Source organism: Euprymna scolopes, chromosome 37 (genome assembly GCF_053919585.1).
Source record: "Euprymna scolopes isolate OS-2025 chromosome 37, ASM5391958v1, whole genome shotgun sequence".
NCBI classification, from domain to species: Eukaryota; Metazoa; Mollusca; class Cephalopoda; order Sepiida; family Sepiolidae; genus Euprymna; species Euprymna scolopes.
The window spans coordinates 6,135,873-6,158,556 of NC_136518.1; the positions used below are offsets into that span (position 1 = coordinate 6,135,873).

General features: G+C 31.7%; 1 long non-coding RNA gene across 2 annotated transcripts in view; it reads left to right on the top strand.

The window, feature by feature from the left end:
• Positions 1-22,684, top strand: part of LOC145261054 (uncharacterized) — an 88,660-nt gene that overhangs the window by 54,405 nt on the left and 11,571 nt on the right. Inside the window, exon 1 of one of the 2 annotated variants that reach the window (XR_013864394.1) lies at positions 4,386-4,584. The exons of the other annotated variant lie outside the window; for it this stretch is intronic. This is a non-coding gene — a long non-coding RNA (uncharacterized LOC145261054). Of the gene's footprint in view, positions 1-4,385; positions 4,585-22,684 lie in introns of those variants that run through there. 2 annotated transcript variants of the gene reach the window in all.

The following is a 22,684-nucleotide window of genomic DNA, read 5'->3' on the forward strand; positions in this document are numbered from 1 at the left end:
AAGGGTACTTGCGCGTGGTAGTTTTGTGCAAGAGTTGCGCAATCCTCAACCACACCTCTCCTGAGTTGGCATTATTAAATACAAGTGGAAAGTGAAGGTGCGGAACTACCGAAAACAATACCGAAATAAGTGGAGGAGAGAGGGCACATACAGCGATTAGAATTCCTAAATAGTCACCCATCTGGTACTAGCCAGGCAGCAGGCTCAACGTTGCTTAACTTTGGTAATCTGACGAGACCCGGTGTGTCAACCTTACTACTACTACTACTACTACTACTACTACTACTACTACTACTATAATGATGATGACGATGATGTCAGGTGGAGAGTACTGGAAACCTGGGGAGACTTGTTGTCACTCAGCTTCCAGGGAACACCACAGACTGTTTTCAAGGAGAGATCCTTTATGACCTGTGTGAAAGCTACTTGTGAGTCAATAATAATAATAATAATAATAATAATAATAATAATAATAATAATAATAATAATAAAAAAAAAAAATAATAATAATAATAATAATAATAATAAAAAAAAAAAAAAAAAAATAATAATAATAATAATAATAATAAAAAAATAATAATAATAATAATAATAATAAAAAAATAATAATAATAATAATAATAATAATAAAAAAAAAATAATAATAATAATAATAATAATAATAATAAAAAAAAAATAATAATAATAATAATAATAATAATAAAAAAAAATAATAATAATAATAATAATAATAATAATAATAAAATAATAAAATTAAAAAAAAAATGAATCATAATATTGAAAACTTTGTCGCAATAAACACAACCTCTCACACACGTTGGAGCTCCTTGTTTTTGTTTTTTTTTGTATTTTTTTGCGAGGAACAAAGTGTAGTATCTGTTCTGATGCTACACTTCATCTTTCGTGCCTTCAGTCAATGAAGGAGAAATCCTTTTTAACCGAGGTCAATTTTTTTTTTTTTTTTTGTTCCAATCACGAGTGTCCTTTTTGAGGAACTGTATTTCCCTCCAGTTATAAACCGAATTTGGGGAGGAAAGTTTTGCCGACGTTTTGCACATTCATACTTATGGCAAGTGAGCTATGCATAAACATTTGCGTAGCTCACTTGCCTTAAGTATATTTTCACACTATTACTAAGCTCTACTCGTGTATTGAGCACTGTTAAGGTTAATGCTAAAACAAAGCATATATGCAGTAGATATTATGAGGGGGGGGGGAGCGTTCCGAAAGTAATGTCTTCTATTTTTTATTCCACCTGAATGGATCAGACGGGATTGCAAATTGCATTGTTATAGTGACTGAACTTATGCATTCATGAGCTGAAATGTTCATTTCTTTGTTGCAGTTATTGATGGTTTGAGACTCTAAGAAAGCAACCCCTGTCATGAGAGATACGTCGTTGAAGTCCTGATGAAAGTGCATCGAAAATTGCGGTGACTATGTAGAAAACATAAATTTTGAAGCACAAAAGGTAGCTCGTTTTAATGGTACCACTTCCGTCTTTGTAGCTCTTCAACTTTTTTTTTGCGTTAAAAAAAATAGGAGCCTCTACTTTTGAAACGACCCTCGTAATTGAAAGAAATTCTTTTAGTACTTGGATTATTCGGACACTTGTTTGTTATGTTCTTAATCAGGTTGACGCGTTAATTATTTTTAACTAGCAAGGACACCCGACGTTGCCCGGGATTGAATGATGATCAACGAATGTTTCACACTCCCATATTTTTATTGTCATCGAAATCGGTGAAATCGCCCATTTTTTTTTCAATCAAGTCGATTGATCGCTTGCTCTAAATAGGGATCCATCGCGATGCACCTGGAGGAAGCTTCAGATGCCTCCCCGCTGCGACTAAGTCCACAATGTATTGTAGTCTACACTGCACAATAGATAGCCTTCTGTTTATTTTATGGAATTATTTTATATATATATATATATATATATATATATATATATATATATATATATATATATAATGGCTTGAATTTAATTTTAAATTGAAAAAGTCAAGTATTATGATACAATTGTGCTTTAAACAAACATTCGTTTCGAACGCGCCCCTGTCATATGAAAGAACCTACTGTTGATTTTATATGTCGGGTATTTCGGCTTATGTGGTAATAAAACTTCTCAAATGCACTTTTGATATTAGGCTGTGTAAGGTGCTATCTTTGGTCATCGAAATCAGTAAAATCAAACATTTTTCAATCAAATCGATTGATTGGCTGCTCTCGTTAGGGATCCACCACAGTGCATCGCAATGATGTTTGACATGCCTCCCCACAGTGACTTAGTACACAATACATTGTAGTAAACATTGCACTGTAGAGAACCTACTGTTGATTTTATGTCATTTTTTTTTATATATAATGGCTTGAATTAAAGTTTAAAATGCAAAAGTCAGTATCATACAGAAACATTCCGGCATATCAAATAACCTGCTGTTGATTTTATGTGTCGGACCTTCCTTCTTGTGTGATAATAAAACTTCTGAAATGCATTCGATGATATTAGGTGGTGTAGAGTGTTAACTTTGATCAAAATCGTCCATTCCTTTTTTTTTCATAGGTTCATTTCGATTATCGATTCTTATCGAAGACCTTCTGATATAAAACCTATCCAAGAACACTGCCAAGCACATAAAGTACCTTCCTGCGAAATCTCAAAAATCAGCTCTGCCGTTTTCGAGTCTATAGGGAACGAACACAGATACACACACACACACAGTTCCTTTTATATAACCTAATATATAAACGGCTATATCCTATATCTCTGTCTGTCGGCCTTTCTGTCTGTCTATCTGTCTCGATATTTTCAAACTCTATCTCCTCCGAAACTAAAAATCGCAAAGCGGCGCTAGGGGCCTCGAATGATTGGATTTTTTTTACAGACCGTTCTTTTGTGGGTCTTTAGCCAATTAAAATAGATTTTAATGGGTGAAAAATGGGTGAAAATTGATAAAAATCGTTAAACGCTTTGTGCATTCATCTTAGTTTATTTTTAATTTTTAATCAGTTCATGTGCGTGTCACGTTGGTAAAGAGGTAACGCCACCAGCCTTGAATGCTACAGTTTTGCTTCCAGTTTCGATTCTAGCTGATGGCACCCAAATATTTTTTTTTTTTTTTTACTTTTGAAATCACGACTCTATAATAATATATATGGAATCTGGACAAATAAAAATATCATACTTAAACATATTTTATGCCCGGGCAAAGCAAGTCGCCCCCACCCCCACCCCGCTAGTAGTAGATAGATAGATAGGTAGATAGATAGATTGTAAAAAGAGTAAAAACTTACTTGAGACATCGATGTTCTTTGTGCTTGGATGGCTATTACAGTTGTTTTTTTTTTTTTTGTTTGTTTGTTGTTTTTTTGTTTCTTTATTTTTTAATAAAATGTAAGAATTTTTTTAGATGAGGATTTTAATAATTTCGATTGTTTTGACCTATTGTTCTCATCTGGATTGTTATTTTTCACAAACGTTTCAGCCGATGTAACCTGTAATCTTCAACACGTTACCGTGGGACTGCTCCTCTGCAGATTACAACATGACCGTTTTCAAGTCCACTGTAAACAAATATCTGTCATGTCATCCTGTGAATGAATCCAAGTAGTCGAATCCTTTCCTCGTACTGTTCCGTTATCGACTTGAAGGTTTCATTTATCCTTTATGCTTGAGTGGCTTTCGGCCTTGGTAAATGGTGAAGTATCTACTTTTTTTTTAATTTTTTATTTTTCATTAAAAAGAACTGATTTATTTTTTACATGCTTTTAAAAGTTCAGTTTAATCATTTTTTTTTTTATTCAATTGTTGATTGAACCAAATTATTTATTTAAAAAAAAAAAAAATGCCCATTTATTTTTTTTATATGTCTTTCAAAGTTCAGATTACGTTTGATTGAATCAATTTTTTTTTTAATAAAGAAATGTAATTTCGTTCAGGTTATATTATTCTAAAAAAAAAAACCAAACAATCAGTCCAATCATCCCACTGGTCTTTATCCTCGAGTCGCTTTTTGCCTTGATAGGTGGTAGACCATTAGTATATACAAAAAAGTATCCATGTCATCTGCTTTATAGTGACTACTTATCCCAACTCTACAGCGATCGGTTAGAGACTTGCAAAACTGTAACATATACATTAATATATGTTTTTTTTTTGTTTGTTTTTTAGTTTTCTTTCTTTGAAGATTGTAATGCTGGGTATGGGGCAGCCAAACCAGCTACCAACATTACCCTGCTTTTTATTGAAACCAACCGAGAGCTCTTTTTAGTATCCTTGCTGTTCCCTGAAGTGCAATTGTCTGGATCTCTTTTGCACTTGGTTCACCAGGAATATTAGTTAGGTAGGACTTCAGGTTCTTCTTCATAAGCCCTGTGGCACCTATGATAACGTATGATTGATATTTCTCTAAGTTTCCAGTTTCTTTTCATATCGTACATGAGACCTTGATATTTGGTCTGTTTCTCCCTTTCAGCTCTGTTCAGACCTCAATCATTAGGGACACTCACTTCAACCAAGGTTGTCACTCTCTCTGACCTATTCCATATAACTATGTCAGGTTTGACAGCAGCATTTTTAAGGTAGGTGGCTGTAGGTCGTAATGTATGGTATATATATATATATATATATATATATATATATATATATATATATATATATATATATATGTGTGTGTGTGTGTGTGTATTTTGTCAGTTAAATTATTTTTTATAGTTCCATAGATATTTCCACAGTATATCCTATGTGATAATGCGGTGGGGATGGTTTACAATGAAATTTTTACAGTAAACAATTATATATATATATATATATATATATATATATATATATATATATATATATATATATACATACATACATGTGTGTGTGTGTGTGTGTGTGTGTGTGCTCCTGAATAGGAAAGGGTCACTTCTTGTGGTTTTTCTAAAAAAGGACTTTTGTTTTATTTCTATTTCATTTTCGTTTGGCCACTGTCCTCTTTCACACCTCCATGGGGTCCAGCTACAATGACCCATGTCCACCTTTTTAACACCCACGTGTGACTTTTTTTTTTTAATCATCCCTGTGTATGGGGGAAGCTCTTCTTCACCTGTCAGGAACCTTCTATAATCTCCTCATTTAAATATCAGGTAAATCTGTCTGTCCTGTCTTAGAGGCGCGAGTGGGGTGGGGTGGTGTGGGGTGGAGTGAGGTAGGTGTGGTGGAGTGACCATCCTCCCAAGAATTACTTTTTCCTTCAAAGCAACAAAGAGATTATAGTACCTTTCCCCATCTCTTCTTTTTAGAGTGAGATATTTTTTTGTTTCCTTTCTGCTTGTTGGGAGAGAGTGCCTATGAGATGCAGGTATTCTTGTGTCCAACTCCAAAGTGTCCCTTTTTGGGGGGCCGGATTTTCTTCCACATTAAAACCCTCAGGTGATTTTTTTTTCAGAATAGCCTTATCCTAAGAAATTTTGTTCATGGAATCTGCTTTTAAGTTTAGGCACCGATAAGAGTGGAGGAAATTATGGATAGTGGTTTTGGCTGGACGAGTGTTTTTCGTGAAAGTTTGACGAGGGAGGGACCACAGATTGGAGCTCAGACGAGCACTTATTTTAGACTGCTTTTTTTTTTTGAATAAAAATAAAGGTAGTGTTGAAAGTGTCGAGTTAGAACGGAACAAAATGGTGGTTTCATTAAAATCATAGTCGAACATTTGTTTGCAATTTCTTGGATTTATTTGATTTTTTAGATTTTTTATATTGAATTCTTGCAGTTACCTCCCCTGGCTTTTACGAACTCCTCTCGTGTTAACCAATCTAATCATCGTCAAGTGGTGTCCTGCCTGGTACAGGTATTGACGGCTATGATTCTCTATCTCCCCCCCCTCTCTCTCTCTCTCTGCCCCCCTCTCTCTCTCTCTCTCTGTCTCAAGGCATTTATGAATTCATTGTTGCTCATCATTTTTGATGTTGCCCAGGTGTTTAGACTGTCAACGTATGATATTTATAAAAATCAGGGGAAATCACTTTGGTTGCCTCCTGTTGTCAGGGGCAGATTACTCTTAGCCCGATACATTTCCTCATAAAAATCAGTGTAGGTTGGCCATAGCGATGGGGATTTGTGCTGCAAATACGAAGTCATTTTGAATATTTAGTCAGGTTTTATCCTCATGTGAGATTGTCCTGACAAACCCCTGTACAGAGAGACCTTAGACACAAGTAGGCATTCAAGTTGCTGCTACACATTTGATTCTAATAGTTCCAGAATTACATCCCTTTTTTTTGAAATGGAGAAGAATTGTGTATTGTTATCATCATCAAGTGTTGTCCTATCTTGATAGGCATTGACGGCTATGGTTCTCCATCTATCTTTCTCTCTCTCTCTCTCTCTCTCTCTCTCTCTCTTTCTCTCTCTCTCTATCTATCTTTCTCTCTCTCTCTCTCTCTCTCTCCATCTATCTTTCTCTCTCTCTCTCTCTCTCTCAAGGCATTCATGAATTCATTGTTGCTCACGTTGTCCAGGTATTCAGACTATCAACGTATATTTCTCACTGTCATCCTCCGCTTCTTCTACCCACGATCTTTCCTGTCAAACTAATCCGTTCTATTCCGCTTTTTCTGTAGACATCACCCATTAACCTCATTTGTCTTTTTCGTGCTGTTCTTATTAGAGACATTTCTGTGTTTGCTATTTCTAATACCTCTTGGTTTGTTTTCTTTTCTGTCCAAGATATCTTCAAAATTCTCCTCGGGAAGCAAGTTTCATTTGCCTCTAGTCTTTTCCTTGTGCTGTTGGTGATTGTCCAGCACTCACAACTGTATAATAGAACAGACCATACATACGTTCGGAGTCTATTTTAATGTTTCTGTTGGTCATGATTGATGACAATCTCTTGAAGGTGACTTTGGCTGCAGCAATGCGACTTTGTATTTCAGTCGTGCATCTTCCATCAGATGCGATCCAGAATCCCAATTGAATAAAACCGTGACCATCGTCATAGATGGCCTGTCAGCTGAAAAATTACGTCATCGCCATAGGTCCTAGCAAGCAAGATAAGTGGAACACTGTCGATAATAAGCAGACATTTTTTACAGAAAGCGTTAGAAAACTTCAAAATTGGATTAAAAAAAGATAAACATGATACTTTGTACTGAAACTCATCCAATATTAATAATAAAAATATTAATAATAAAAATATTAATAACAAATAACGAATTGAAAGGGAGAAAAGTTGTTAAAAAGTTTAAAAATAAAAGGAATACGATTTGATTTGTATGAAACTGAAGTTTATTCAATAGAAATAAATAAAAATGAACAATAAATATTTTTAAAATAAAAAAAATAATATTTTAAAAATCAAAACTGAAAAACAAACGATAAATTAGTTTAACTGAAATACGAACAATAAATTAGTTTAACTGAAAAACGAACAATAAATTAGTTTAACTGAAAAAACGAACTATAAATTAGTTTACTTGAAACACGAACAATAAATTGGTTTAACTGAATAACGAACAATAAATTAGTTTAACTGAATAACGAACAATTAGTTTAACTAAATAACAAACAATAAGTTAAAAATTTAATTCAAACAAATGTTCGTATAAACAAAGTTACTAAGGCAGAAATATTTCAAACATTGAATATTAAAAATTTTCAAAAATCTGTTGTAGAATTTAATTAAAAGTTTGAATTTTTCTTTTTCTGATTTTTTTTTTTTTTTAATAATATTGTCATTCTCTTTGCAACAAAAATTGTTTATAAGGGAATTCGATGAACTCCATATCATCATTTTTTCAATTTGCTGAATAGTGTGACCCTCATCACAAGAGTCAACATGAAATAATCGATTTTGATCAGCCAAAATATTTAAAGTTATGTACATGGCTAATTTTCTCTGATGAATCGAATGTAAAAAAGAATCACATTTTGTAAGTTTGTTATAACTATATAAAACAAAATTATTAGTTATATCATTTGGGTATAGCAGAGAACCTCTGTTAATACCCTGAAGGTAGCTGTTTAATTCAGCTATTTCTTCAACAGCCTCTCTCCCGGATATTAAGTTTTTGCAGCTACGGCATTTCAGTTTTTTTTTTAAACTGCATGACAGCAATAACCTGCTAAGTATAATATAATAGGAAGTACTTCCTTGCATTGATTAACATCATCTTCTGTTACATATATGTTAAATTTATAAACATGTAACTGTTGCTCCCTTGTCATTTCCTCCCAGTTAGTTTCTTTTAAATTTTTCAATTCAATAGTTCGATTATTAATTGGTAAGCTCAATTTTAAAACTGACAACATTCTGAGTTTTGTTTTCCACATTCATACACCTGACGTATCGATATATTATACTGATCTCCACTAAGTTGTCAATACTGGCCAAACCTTGCCTCAAGGTTATCTGTCTGAAACTTTCCTGGTAATCATGTTCAGTACATTTATACAATATTTAGTCAATTCTAAAATTGCGTAAGTAGTATGGTGCAAAGCAGTATATGTTTCCTTTATTACCAGTTCTTCCAGGAATGCTATTCCAAGTTTCTAACCAGTCACAGAACACATTTAGGAAACTATAATTATCACTATTTAATGTAAGTGGATTAGCATATTTATTACAAAGTCGACAACCTTTATATGGTGTTTTCACATTCAGTATTGTCCACCAAATATAAAATATTTGAATGTATTCTGCGATTTCTGCATAATTTGGCAAGCATTCCTGTTTTCCTAAGGTTAGCAAACCTTGATTAGTATATTCGTTGAAAATTTGCAAACCCAAATTAACATTTTGCCTTTCAAAAGTAGTCGGAGAAAGAGCTTTTGAAGTCAACTTATAGCAATATTTCATGAGTGATTGAGATTCTAGGGCATAAAGTTTATGTAAACTAGAAAATTGAGCACTTTGGATGTTATCTAATTCATGATTTCTATTATAACAAAACTTTGGGAACATCATGCATTTACGTTCATCTTTTTGGCCAAGCCAATTGTTTCTAATGCATTTTAATATATGCACTGAGTTGAATAAGAAGAAAAGAGGGCTAGACGTTCTAACTGGATGGGGATATACAATTGAAAGCTTTGATAGGCTACAGAAAGAAAGACAGCTTTTTTATTTATTGCATTATTATCTGTCATAACAGATAATACCTTAAACCCTATATCTTCTAAGCCAATTATTACACGTTTAATTATGTCAAATAAGTTCTCATCTAGAAGACATTTAGTTGGCATAACATGCACAACATCCTTATATTGTGAGAATACACTGCTAAGCATAAAAGCAAATGCACTTGTGGCAGGTTCATTGCTGTTGTTAGCTAATCCAACAATATTACCACCATTATAATCAAGATAAGGTTTGAGATGTATTTCATCAACAAGTAAAGATACTGTGATGTCATTCTGCATTAGTAACTTGAACTTACTTTTAATATATATGAGAAAATTGTTATCGTGTTGTTCAGTGACAGGATTCATAGAAGTTGATAAGGTTAATCTTCGAATGGTTGAATAGCATGGTAAAATTACATTTTTAGTGTCTCTTAACAGTCTGTACCCTCTAGGGGAGCAGTTATATAATAAGGAAGAAAATACCATCATTTCACTCGAATAATTAACCTTATTCATTGTCATAATGTTAATTTGTTCATATATGAACTTAACGGCATTAAAATATTTAAATGATTTATCTTGCACTAATAGCAAAAATGATAAGATTAATTTTAATAAAGAACTTATATTAGAAGTTTTCATTTCCTCTTCTTCAATGTCCATTTTTTCATGTTTTCCATCAAAATCTGCAGAGTATTTTCCTCTGTTACATGTTTAGGAATTCTATACTCCCCCTATATCACTCATTTCCACATCACTACAGAATACTCTAACGGCGAAGTCCGGTTCAATCACCATAGACATTTTTATTTTTGGGCATGGGCATCTCTTTATATGGCATATAATGATGGTATTGTCTTGCCTAATAGAAGTCCAATAATTTTTATCTATAAATGTTAATTTCTTTTTCTAAATAATCAATATTAAGGAGAGTTTTACGTTTCTGTAACTCTAACTCGTCAGAAACACTTTCACATAATGCACACTTAAGAGCAGAATTTTCTAAACGCATTTTCTTTGTGTTAGGAGACTCTCTAAAAGTGGTTGATGACGATAAATAGGAGGGACAGTTTGGTAATATTCGAGGAATAGCACCATCCTTAAGATAGGGATTTTTTAATTTAACACTAATTGTCTTTCCAGTCCTTTCATCAAATGCTGATGCCTCTCACTGTATGTCTTCAGGTCGAAAATGAAGTTCACATACCTAAAGAAATAATTTAAAAGAAAATCGTACCATGTTTGACTTTATACAAAAAAAAAGAAAGAAACTTACATGACAAAAAACGATAAAATAAAAAAATAAGGTAAATGTGCAGAATTAGTCCACCCTGGTGAAATCCTTTTAAATTACCACTTTTATAGGTTTTCGGGGGTGCTGTAAACGAAAATAACGTTTAAAATTACGGCAAACTAGTAGTTTCCAAGATATAAAGAAATGTTAGTTAAAATAAAAAGGGGGGGGGATAATTTAACCTAAAACGACCACCCACTTTATGGCCAATTTTTTTTTTTTTTTTTTACATGGACAACGAGCAATTTTTTTTTAAATTACATTTTCGCCTCGAACAAGGCGAAGTGCCTCTTTGATGTAGGAATGAAGGCAACTAAACATAAAATGAGCACCTACAGTTGACCCCCTCTCCCCAACAAAAATTCTGTTTACACTTTTTGAAAGGGGGTGTTCATTTTACATTAAACTATGTTCATTGTACGTTGACTCCCAACCCCCAACATAAAGGTGGCCATACTCATTTTTCTTCACTTTTATTTGTTAAAAAGAAAGCGCCCTAAAAAAAACGATGGCCATAAAGTGGGTGCTCATTTTACGTTAAATTTTTATAGAAAAGTGATCCCCCATTTTTTAAAACTAACATTTCTTCAAATCTTGGAAACTACTCGTTGCCGTAATTTTAAACGTTATTTTCGTTTACAGCGCCACTAGCAGTGTCAGAATTTGGGGGGAATTTCTGACAACCATAACACAAAACTGCGAATAACATACAAAACTCGTAATTTTTCCGTTTAAAGTGGGTTGTTTATTTTCTTTATGGAATATACTTCCAAAATAAACTAATAAAATTGTTTAAAAAATAATAGAAATATTATTTTTTTTATTGCCGGCATTTTGTAAACACTTTTTTTAAAATAAAAAATAATATTTCTATTATTTTTTAAAACAATTTTAATAGTTTATTTTGGAAGTATATTCTCTAAAATTCTGACACCTACAGGGCCACGACATTTACCACAAATAATTATTAATAAGCTTTTGGGATGACAAAAGCGGTCATAAACTTAAAAAAAAAAAGTTTAATCTATTTCACGCTGATATAAATATTGCACAGTAAAATAGTTGAACTAGAAAGATAAATGATTTTTCTTATTTAGAATTATTTAAACAAGGAATTCCGTTTTTAAGATATCGCTTTTATCAAATTGTTAGGTGAAAGTACATAATATTTTCACCATACTCCCCATTTTAAATAAGTTTCTAAATAATAATTTATTATTTCAGCACATAACTTAAATTACACATAAAAATCATTTTTTATATACATACTTTCATTTTTATTTTAAAATACTTTCTAAAAAATAAATAAATAAAAATAAAAAAGGCGCGTTTTTTTTTGTTTTTTTTTTAAATATCACAAACATTTTAACACTTACTCTGCTATATTTAGATGGAGTAAAATCCTTTCTTTTCATTGCATTAATCCACTGGTAAATTATTTCCTTTTTTTGGGGGAAATGAAAACTCGGTAACTTTTGGTCCATTTTTGTAGTTACCTCGGCATTTTGGAACTATACATCTCAACGACATGTTTAAATTTATTTAACCCTCCAAAACTTTAAACCAACTTCCGGTTTAGTCATGAGACACGTGACCAAATTTCAACAGACCGATATTCATGACGTCACCAAACTAAATTATAATTTAGTTTCGTGACGTCATGAACATCGGTCGTCACTAGGCCATCATATTACGGTAGCCACGATAAAACTTTACAATTCAATAAATTTTAGTTTTACGTGTAATTATTTTACTGCTCAATCGTTTTTCGTAATTTTTAGAATATATACTAATTTTGACATGACAAGTAAGTACGTGCTAATGTCTTCATGCGTTGGTTTCAAAATCCACCATTCTGTATAAACACCTTTGTTTTCATTTTCGGAAGAGTTATACTAGCAGAAAGAGAAGCCAATCCAAAATTAACGCTTGTTTTCTATTCCAAACTAATTCCAGTTGTGCATTTATAAAAATATTTATTTTAAAAATATTCATTTTAAAAATATTCATTTTAAAAATAATTATTTTAAAAATATTTATTTTAAAAATAATTATTTTGAAACACAGAAGGTTACATTTTATTTGTAAATTTAAAAAAATATATATTTTGAAATATAAAATAAAAAATATGAAATGAAATTTAAAATTTCAAACAAGTAAAATATTTATTTTCATAATATTGCGTTGTAATTTGGCTTTCAAACGCACCTGATGCGTATTTTATTTTATTCAAATTAAATCAACGTTTCTATAACGGAACTCTGACGTTAATTTGAAATATTTTTGCTAAACTTTTGATAAATTTCAATTAAATTCAATAATTGTTTCATTATTTAATGTTTTTTGTTTTGATAATTCATTTAATTTATTGAATTTGTTTTGAATTATCAGAAAAGTTTGCAATAATCTTGGATTGTCTCCCCTTTCTGCTAGAAAATAGCGTACACCAAAAATCAGGTAAAACTGATATAGTTTTTTTTTTTTTTTTTTTTTTTTTTACACAGTGATCACCACTTATCAAGGCCCGGAAGCCACTCAGGGATAAGAGTTATTGCAAGTACATTATGTTAGTGTGGAGATTTGATGAAGTGTTTAATTAAGGGGGCGGTTGATTAGGAATTTGTTAACATTGGACTTGAAGACATCCAAGTTGTAGTCCGGAGGGAAGCAGGCAGACGGAACAGAGTTCCACAGGTGTGCAGTTCTAAGAAAGAAGCTTAAAAAAAAAAGAAAAATTATGAAGAAAAAGAAATTTATTTAAAAAAAAAATTATTTTAAGAAAAGAAATTCATTAAAAAAAATGTATTCAAAAAATTTTGTTAAAAAATTATATATAAAAAAAAGAAATTTATAAAAAAAAATTTTTTTTTAATCATTTACGAAAAGAAATTTATTTAAAAAAAATTTATTTAAAAAAAAAAAATTTATTTGAAAAAAAAAAATTCAAAAAACAGAAAATTAAATTTTTTAGCTAAATAATGGATCTTATAAAACCATTTTGAAACCACATTTTAAAGGATTACAAAACCTCACCATACTTGCTACTCTAAGGAGTACTCCAGCTATGGCATTTATTTTCATCCTAATCTGCGATGCAGAATGGTGAAGCTTATTATTAGCAGTCTGGATAACATGGAGTAGCGTTCAGAAAGTAATGCCTCCTATTTTTTATTCCGTCCAAATGGATCAGAGGAAATTGCAAATTGTATTATGATGACTGAACTTATGCATTCATGACTTGAAAGTTTCAGCTCTCTGTTGCAGATATTGACGGTGTGAGACTAAGAATGCAACCCCTATCATGGACGTGCGTTAAAAGCGGAGATGTGTTGGTGAATACCTAGCAAAAGTGCATTAAGAATGGTGGTGACCATGTAGACAAATAAATTTTGGATCACAAAAGGTCACTCGTTTTAATGGTGCTACTCCCATTTTTTGGGTTAAAAAAAAAAAAAAATTAATAAAATAAGTTTTACTTTTGGAACGACCCCTGTAATCTCAGTTGTCAAGTTGTACAGAAACGCCTCTCTGATCTTGCGTGTCCGTTGTGTCACTTTCTGACACGATAAAAGGCTATTATCACTCTTTGGATTTGTACACAACTAGCCAACTAGTATATAGTTTGCAACAAAAAAAAAAAAAAAAGAAAACCGCTTTTTCATCAAACGGAAATGGAATCATGTCTTTTGTAGAGCGACAATTTTATTGTTCCAACTTGTAGAAGTTGTCTACCTTAAAATTTATTTTTTTACTATTAACACTGGTGCACAATTTCCAATTCCAGGTATGACTGTCATGATAAAGTGGGTACTTTCTACTTTTACACACAATCAAATTGATTTATGATTTGGTTGAATGAATTTTGAATAAAAATTGTTTAAAATTTTAAGATACGTTGCCTAGTTGTAAAATATGCATAACATTATATTTTAATACACAAACTGAGACATGTGCATGCCGGTATGAAGTTTTGTTTTTTCTAAACTGTTGACTTCATGTAAGTCAAAAAAAAAAAAAAAAAAGAAAGAAACTCGATCAGAAATCAAAACTAAACCATTGAGTCCAGTACGATAACAATTACACCAGCCTGACACAACGTTTACAAAATGTTTCCAAAAAATCTTAACAAAGAAGTTGTCATGTTTCTCGACCATACATGCACAATCGTGAAAAAGTTGATAAACAGAAAAACATCCGCCAACTCCTACATTCAATTTGCGAACTTTGATCGCTTAGCAGCCTTTTTTCCAGATGAAAACCGATTAAAACGTTCTCCACATGACTGAATATACTTTATAACAAATTTCAAGACTGTAGATCAAAAATTCGTTGAGTATATAGGTTGAGAAGTGTCCTCACACACACATTATCACTTTTATAGATGAATAGATAAATAGATTTTTAAAAAAATGGCTACTGTTTAATTAATTGGAATTCATTATTGAGATGAATTTTATTTATTTATTTATTTATTCTTTCATTCATTTTTTATTAATTTATTCATTCATTTATTTTTTATTAATTTATTCATTAATTTATTTATTCATTCATGTATTTATTCATTCATTCATTTTTTTATTAATTTATTCATTAATTCATTAAATTTTTTTATTAATTTATTAATTTATTTTTTTATTAATTTATTTATTCATTCATTTTTTATTAATTTATTTATTCATTAATTTATTTATTCATTTATTTTTTTATTAATTTATTTATTCATTAATTTATTTATTCATTAATTTATTTATTCATTTTTTTATTAATTTATTTATTCATTAATTTATTTATTCATTAATTAATTTATTTATATATTAATTTTATCATTAATTTATTTATTCATTTATTTTTTTATTAATTTATTTATTCATTAATTTATTTATTCATTAATTAATTTATTTATATATTAATTTTATCATTAATTTATTTATTCATTAATTTATTTATTTATTAATTAATTCATTTCATTAATTTATTTATTCATTCATTTTTTTATTAATTTATTTATTCATTAATTTATTTATTCGTTCATTTTTTTAATTTATTTATTCATTAATTAATTTATTTATATATTAATTTTATCATTAATTTATTTATTCATTCATTTTTTTTATTAATTTATTTAATTATTTTTTATTAATCTATTCATTTTTTTATTAATTTATTTATTAATTTATTTATTTATTCATATTTTTATTAATTTATTTATTAATTTATTTATTTATTCATTTTTTAATTTATTTTTTTATTAATTTATTTATTCATTCATTCATTTTTTGTTTTAAATTTATTTATTAATTTATTCATTCATTCATTTTTTTCATTAATTTATTTATTCATTCATTCATTTATTCATTTTTTTAAATAATTTATTTATTCATTTTTTATTTATTTATTCATTTATTTTTTATTTATTTATTTATTCATTTATTTTTTATTTATTTATTCATTAATTTATTTATTCATTTATTTATTTTATTTATTCATTCATTTTTTTATTAATTTATTTATTCATTAATTTATTTATTTATTAATTTATTCATTTTTTTTATTAATTTATTTATTTATTCATTTTTTTTATTAATTTATTTATTTATTCATTTTTTTTATTAATTTATTTATTCATTCATTTTTTATTAATTAATTTATTTATTTATTCATTTTTTTTATTAATTTATTTATTCATTCATTTTTTTTATTAATTTATTTATTCATTCATTTTTTATTAATTAATTTATTTATTTATTCATTAATTTTTTTTATTAATTAATTTATTTATTCTATTTATTAATTTATTTATTTATTTGTTCTATTTATTAATTAATTTATTTATTTATTAATTAATTTATTTATTTATTCATTGTGGATTATTATTCTCATCTTTCAGTTATTGTTTCACGACCACTAACCCTAACCCGACGAAGGCCAGAGAAATAGTTGGCCCGAAACGTTGTTACACAACAACTAGAAAATATGAGAATAGTTGTCCGCAATAAATAAATGGATAAAAATGGCTACTATTGCAGTTTATGGGCTATCCTTAAATAATACTGCTATTACTTAGAAAACCAGTCTTAACATGAAGAGTGGGGAGTGAGTGTTTTGTAAACTATTCTGTACTTTCACTTAACAGCAGACAATTCTCGAGTTGGAAGCCACAGAGCAAAAGATTCTTCCCATATTGGCACGGAAAAAGCTTATGCGAAATTGCTACAGAAAAGGTTTCATTTTTATGGAGCAATTCTGGTTTCTGATTGGTTGGTAGCAGAACGTGAATTAATTTGATTCGTCAGTTCCTAGCAGCATCGTTTATAAATAGAATCTCCCGACTGTGCGAGACCATACCCCATCATAGTAAAAAAATATTGTAACATTAAAAGAAACAAAAGATAACGCAAAAATAAAATTTAACTTGAAGATTTATATTGTAATGATATTTCTAAATTTTTGAGACGAGGATTTTTTATTCATATTATTTGGATTCATCTGAATACAGTTTTCTTGTCGAACTCGGGAATTTTTCTGTTGCACTCTGGACCACAAGAACCCGTGCCGCAGTGGTTAGAGTACTTGGAAAAAATCAATTGTAAAAAGCGATATTCTTCTGAAGGTTGAAGGTTCAATCCTCAGTGTGGGCGATCAAAAAATACAATTGCAAATTACTTAGGACCTCTATCCAGTCATGCCTGATGGAACAAGAGCAAGCTACCTCCCGTGAAGTAAGTAATGGGTTCCGCTCGAAATTCCGTCCAAATTCCCAAGTTTGATAGAAACATTCCCGAGTTCGACAAGATACACCTGAAGAAGGTGGGAGGTTTCATCAACCGAAACGTTGTGAAAATCACACTCAAGATGAGAACAGTAGTCCAAAGAATCCAAATAATGATGTTGTAATGCCTATGAATTACCATTAATTGCTTAAAAAATGATTTTCTTTATAAAAATATATTTCTATCTAGAAAATAGCATGGTTTATAAACTGCACAAGTATGAAAAAAAAAATTGCAACAGACGATATTTTGCTTGACAAATTTTACAAATATTTAAAAATAGAAATAATTTTATGATGACGATCAAATTTGTTGAGATTTTTGTGCTTCCTCGTTATTCGAGTGAAATTCGAAAGATTGAATTTCAAGTAAAACCAAAGGTATCTGCTTTAGTGTCATGTCGGAATAATGAACATATCCAAAAATTATGAAAAACGATAAGGTAGAAGATTAATTATTAATCAAAAGTTTTCGAAGACAATTATTGAAAATTGAGTTTTGCTAAAAAAAAAAAATTAAAAAAAATGGAGAGTTTCAATCGTAACAAGGGAGGTAATTATTTTCTGAAAACTTAAAATCTTAGGCCAGTTTAGCAAAACTCAATTTTTGCTAATTATCTTAAAACTGTCTTCATTAATAATTAATTTTCTACCTTATCGTTTTTCATAATTTATGGATATGTTCATTATTGCAACAATCAAATAAACATCATTGGTTGTTAAGTGAAATTCGATTTTTTAATTTTGTTTTAATAATAAAGCGCTGAGATTTTTTTGGGTTTTATTTGATTTCTATTCAAATTATAAAGTTGAATTAGAGTTATCTCCCCTTGCTAACTGGCTGAAACTTTTCAAGGAGAGATGACAAGTGATTTATGTGGGGGAGAGGTCAGCAAAGGTCAAACAGGGAACAGTCATTTCAGATCTAGCTCATAAAAAAAAGAAGCAAACGTGTGAGGTCCTGTGGAGACTGGTGTGATGATCCTAAACCCCTGTCTCATCCACACTCATAAACTTTGCTCATTTGAAAATTAAGGAAAGGTCAAAATCCTAGGTTCATTTATTTATTTATTTATTTTTTTAATTCATCCCAAACAAGGAATGCTGAGATGTATAGAGCTACTGTGATTTATAGGGTCAAGATTTGTAGGGGGCATCCTAATGGTCATTTATCTCCCTACCACAGCAGCATGGAAGACAAGACAAGTGTTAGAAAGTGAAATTGAAGAGACAGCCAGCTAAGAAGAACTGGAAAAAAAAAAAAAATGCCTGAGCAGCCCCGTTGGCAATATACAGTAGAAGCAGTGGCTTAGGCAATTAACAATAAACTAATGCCTTCTCAAAAAGAGAAGGCAAAGCCTGGGAGAGTGGACCTCCTAGAATTGCACAAGACTAGCAACAAACCATAGTCAACAGGAGAGGGGAGAAAAAATATTTCAAGAATGACTTCAACTTTATCGGCTTCAGAGTTGAGGGAGAGGGGCGGTTAGGGTTAGGGTTAGTATCCTAAGTTTGTTAACATGACATAAATTTCTGCATGTCAAGGGAAAACAGGGATAAGGAAGGGAGTTCCAATGGATAGAAGTTCGAGGAAAGAAGCTACTAGAGTAAATACAAAAAAAAAAAAAAAAAAAAAAAATTCCATTATCTGGGAACCTCGACTTAAAATGGATGGGATTTAGCTGATTGTCGAATTGGTTTGGGAGGTGGGGGTGGTAGGGTTATGTTAATGTTGGGGGCACGAGAGCACATTCCATTAAAGTATCTGCAAAACAAGTTGAACATGTGGGGTCCCCCTCCATGAATGAGAAATTTACTTTCACCATGACTAATGTTTGTGCAAAATTTAAAAAAAAAATCCAAGGCTTGGTTATTGAGAAAAGTGTGAACAAATGAACGAACAAACGATTTGGGGGAAATTTTACTCCAATAATGGCCCCTAACGGGGCAACCAGAGCTATCCCGGAAAATCTGTTCTGGAAAAAAAATTACTTTCACCATGAATAATGTTTGTGCAAAATTCTTTTTAAAAACTCCAAGGCATGGTTGAGAAAAGTGCAAACAAACGAAAGGAGTAAATTACTAGGTCCAATCCCTCCTTTATCAGGGGACCAACAAACAGAGGACTGCAATACCACAGTGATGAGACAGGGGCTGGAGCTTGATAGACAGTATGGGAGCTAATCGGTCACAAAGAGGGAGAGGTTAGTTCATTGTGCACTAGTCTGAATGCGACAACAATACTCCATACAGGGATGGATGGTGGTCTTATAAAGATATAGGATACTGGCAGGTGTGAGTTACTTTCTAGTCCAGTAGAGGGAGCCCACTTTCTTTGCGGCAGATTTAGCAGTATCTTCTATGCATTTGTTTCAATTTATGTTGCCTGTGAGGGCAAGATGAACGTTGGACTCTCAGATAGGGTGTTATTAGCCATGGCAATTGGTGATCATCTAATGTTCATATGCGTGTGTGTGGGTCATACGTGTATCTTCGACATACCTTTATCTTCTCTGCTTACTGAACACTGTCCATCCTGACTTCATCTTGTTCTTGGAGGGGGCTGGAACCTTTTGGACGAAACAGATTGACTCCAAGACTATGGTTGGTTTTCATATTAGTTTTTATTTCACTTTCCAGGATGTTGCGCAGCTCTGATCTCGAGCGCATGGTTCAGTGGGGAGAGATGTGGCTGGTTACCTTTAATGCATCTAAAACCAAACTCCTATCCTTACATCATCAACGCTCTGATCCCCAGCTGGCATCAATTGTGATGGATGGCTCTCGTCTGGGTGAGGCCCCATGTTTTGACAAGCTTCTGGGTTTGACCTTTACTCCTGATCTGAAATGGAACACGTACATCAAGTCTTTTGCCAAGGTCGCTGGAAAGATGGTGGGATCCTTCTACCGCTCCAGAAGATATCTCACTACTGATGCAATTCTCTATCTATATAAAAGCCAAGTACGTCCAAGGATGGAATACTGTTGCCATATCTGGGCAGGAGCTGCTAAAAACAGCCTATCCTGCCTTGACAGAGTACAAAATAGACTTCGTGGCTTAGTGGGGGATGCCCTTTTCTCTACCCTGCAACCTCTCTCCCACAGAAGAGACGTTGCGAGCCTATCCTTGTTTTATCGTTATTTCCATGGCAGGTGCTCGTCTGAACTCCAATCTCTGATCCCCCCTCGCCAATCTTTCACGAAAAACACCCGTCTAGCTGAATCCACTGTGAAAAATTTCCCTCATTCTATATGTGCCTAAATCAAAACGCGGATTCCATGAACAAAGCTTCTTTCTTAGAACTGCACGCCTGTGGAACTGTTCCGTCTGCCTGCTTCCCTCCAGACTACAACTTGGATGTCTTCAAGTCCAATGTTAACAAATTCCTAATGAACCGCCCCCTTAATTAAACACTTCATCAAATCTCCACACTAACGTAATGTACTTGCAATAACCCTTATCCCTGAGTGGCTTCCGGGCCTTGATAAGTGATGACCACTGTGTAAAAAAAAAAAAAAAAAAAGATGAAAATAGAAAGTGAATTTCTTTGCTTGTGGTCTTAACAATCTACATTGAGAGACGTCACTCCCTCCCAAGAGGGAAGGAGAGACAACTGCAAAGTCCAACAGCTCTGCTTCAATTCCAAGTTCCAACTCTCTGATCTACAGCTAACTTTATCACGTAACTCACACGTAGATCCGATCAGCCGACCAGACCTTCCGGTAAACTTGTCTATGATCTAGCTTTCTTATATTTTGACAGGTTTTATGAAAACATCATCATATCCATCTCTTGTCTACCTCTCCAGTTAGATAGATAGATACATCGAGATGAGCATATAGCTAGATCAATAAATAATTTATTCTGTTCTATTTCATAACGCATACACAAACAGACGTTTGAGATTTATATGAGAGATTAATGATTTCCACATTGTGTTAACTTCTTTACTAACAACTACTTGATAAAGTCAGATTTACTTTTAGCTGAACATACAAAGATACAGGGCATCTTCAATAAGTTTCCAGACTTTTGTCGAGGCATTTAATTTTTTGTGGACTTTTGAAAATTCAGTATGTTATTGCTATACATCTTATAGAGATGACCGACCAATTTTTCAGATTTCAGGTTCAAATGACAGCTACAGCAGGAATTGGAATACACCCTACTAAAGTCTGATTGAATGAATTTCAAAAATGAATTTCAAAAATGGAATCTGGATATAAGGATACTTGAGAAAAACGATATGCAATAAAATTCTGGAAAAAAAAAAAAAAAAAAAAAAAAAAAAAAATGCCACAGAAACGTATGGAATGTTTCAGACTGCTTTTGGACCATCTTGCATGAATTGAGCATCAGTTTTTAGTGGCATAAGAGATTCAAGGAAGGCAGGGAGTCTGTGAGGGATGATAAGAGGTGTGGAAGAAGCAAGGAAGTCAGAACACCAGAGTGGATTGGCCAAATAAAGAATTTCATGGATAAGGACCATTGTGTGTCTATTGAAACAATGTGCACAGTTTGATGTCAGTGTGGGAACTGTACACAATTATTAGCAAGGAACTGAAGATGCAGAAGATTTGCACAAAGTTTATCTCATGCTTGCAGTCCACAACTCCATCCTTGTCACAAACTATTTAAACATGATGGGTATCAAGACAGTTTCTCACCCTCCCTATAGCCCAGACCTTGCTCCTTGTGTCTTATGGTTATTTTCTAAGCTCAAGCAAAACCTTAGGAGGCTGTTGTTACGAGACAATTGAGATGAAAGAGGCTGTGACGAGGGCCACAGACATGCTCACATGAGAGGATTTCCATTGTTTAAAGTTGGAACGGTAAAACAAGTGCACTGCAGCCGGAGAAGATTACTTCAAAGGGGACTAGAGTTTCATGTGTGTACTATCAATAAAAGTGCCCACACGAAAAAAAAAAAAAAGTCTGGAAAATTATTGAAGGTACCTCATACATAGAACTGCCCTTTAAAGAGGGTTCTTTCCTTTTCTTTTTTCAAAGGTGACGAAGTTTATGGTAAAATAAATCACAGAAAAATTTATTTTTTTTTATACAAATATATCGTTTCATCAAAAGATTGATTTCTGGCATTTATAATTTAAATAAAGTTCAAGCATGTGACCCCTATCGCTCGTGCATATATGGCATAATCTAAAAGGTCCAATTTTCACAAACTTAAATTAAATTAGGCTGTATTTCAGCAATAACATGTTGAATATTGGTTTCTAAGTGGTCTATTATGTCTGGTTTATCAAAGTAGACATTTGACTTTACATATGTCCAGATAAAATCTAATAGAGTTAAATCACACGAACATGATGGCCAGTTAACAGATCATTTCGTACAAATTATTCGTTCATCAAATGTTTCTCAGTAAATTGATCGTATCATTTACAATTTGCAAACGCTGCTCGGGCCAGTCTCTTCACAATGAATTGCCAAACCAAAGCTGAACTCGAGATAAATACTTTAATAGAAATAATTTTTAAATGAGAGAGGAAG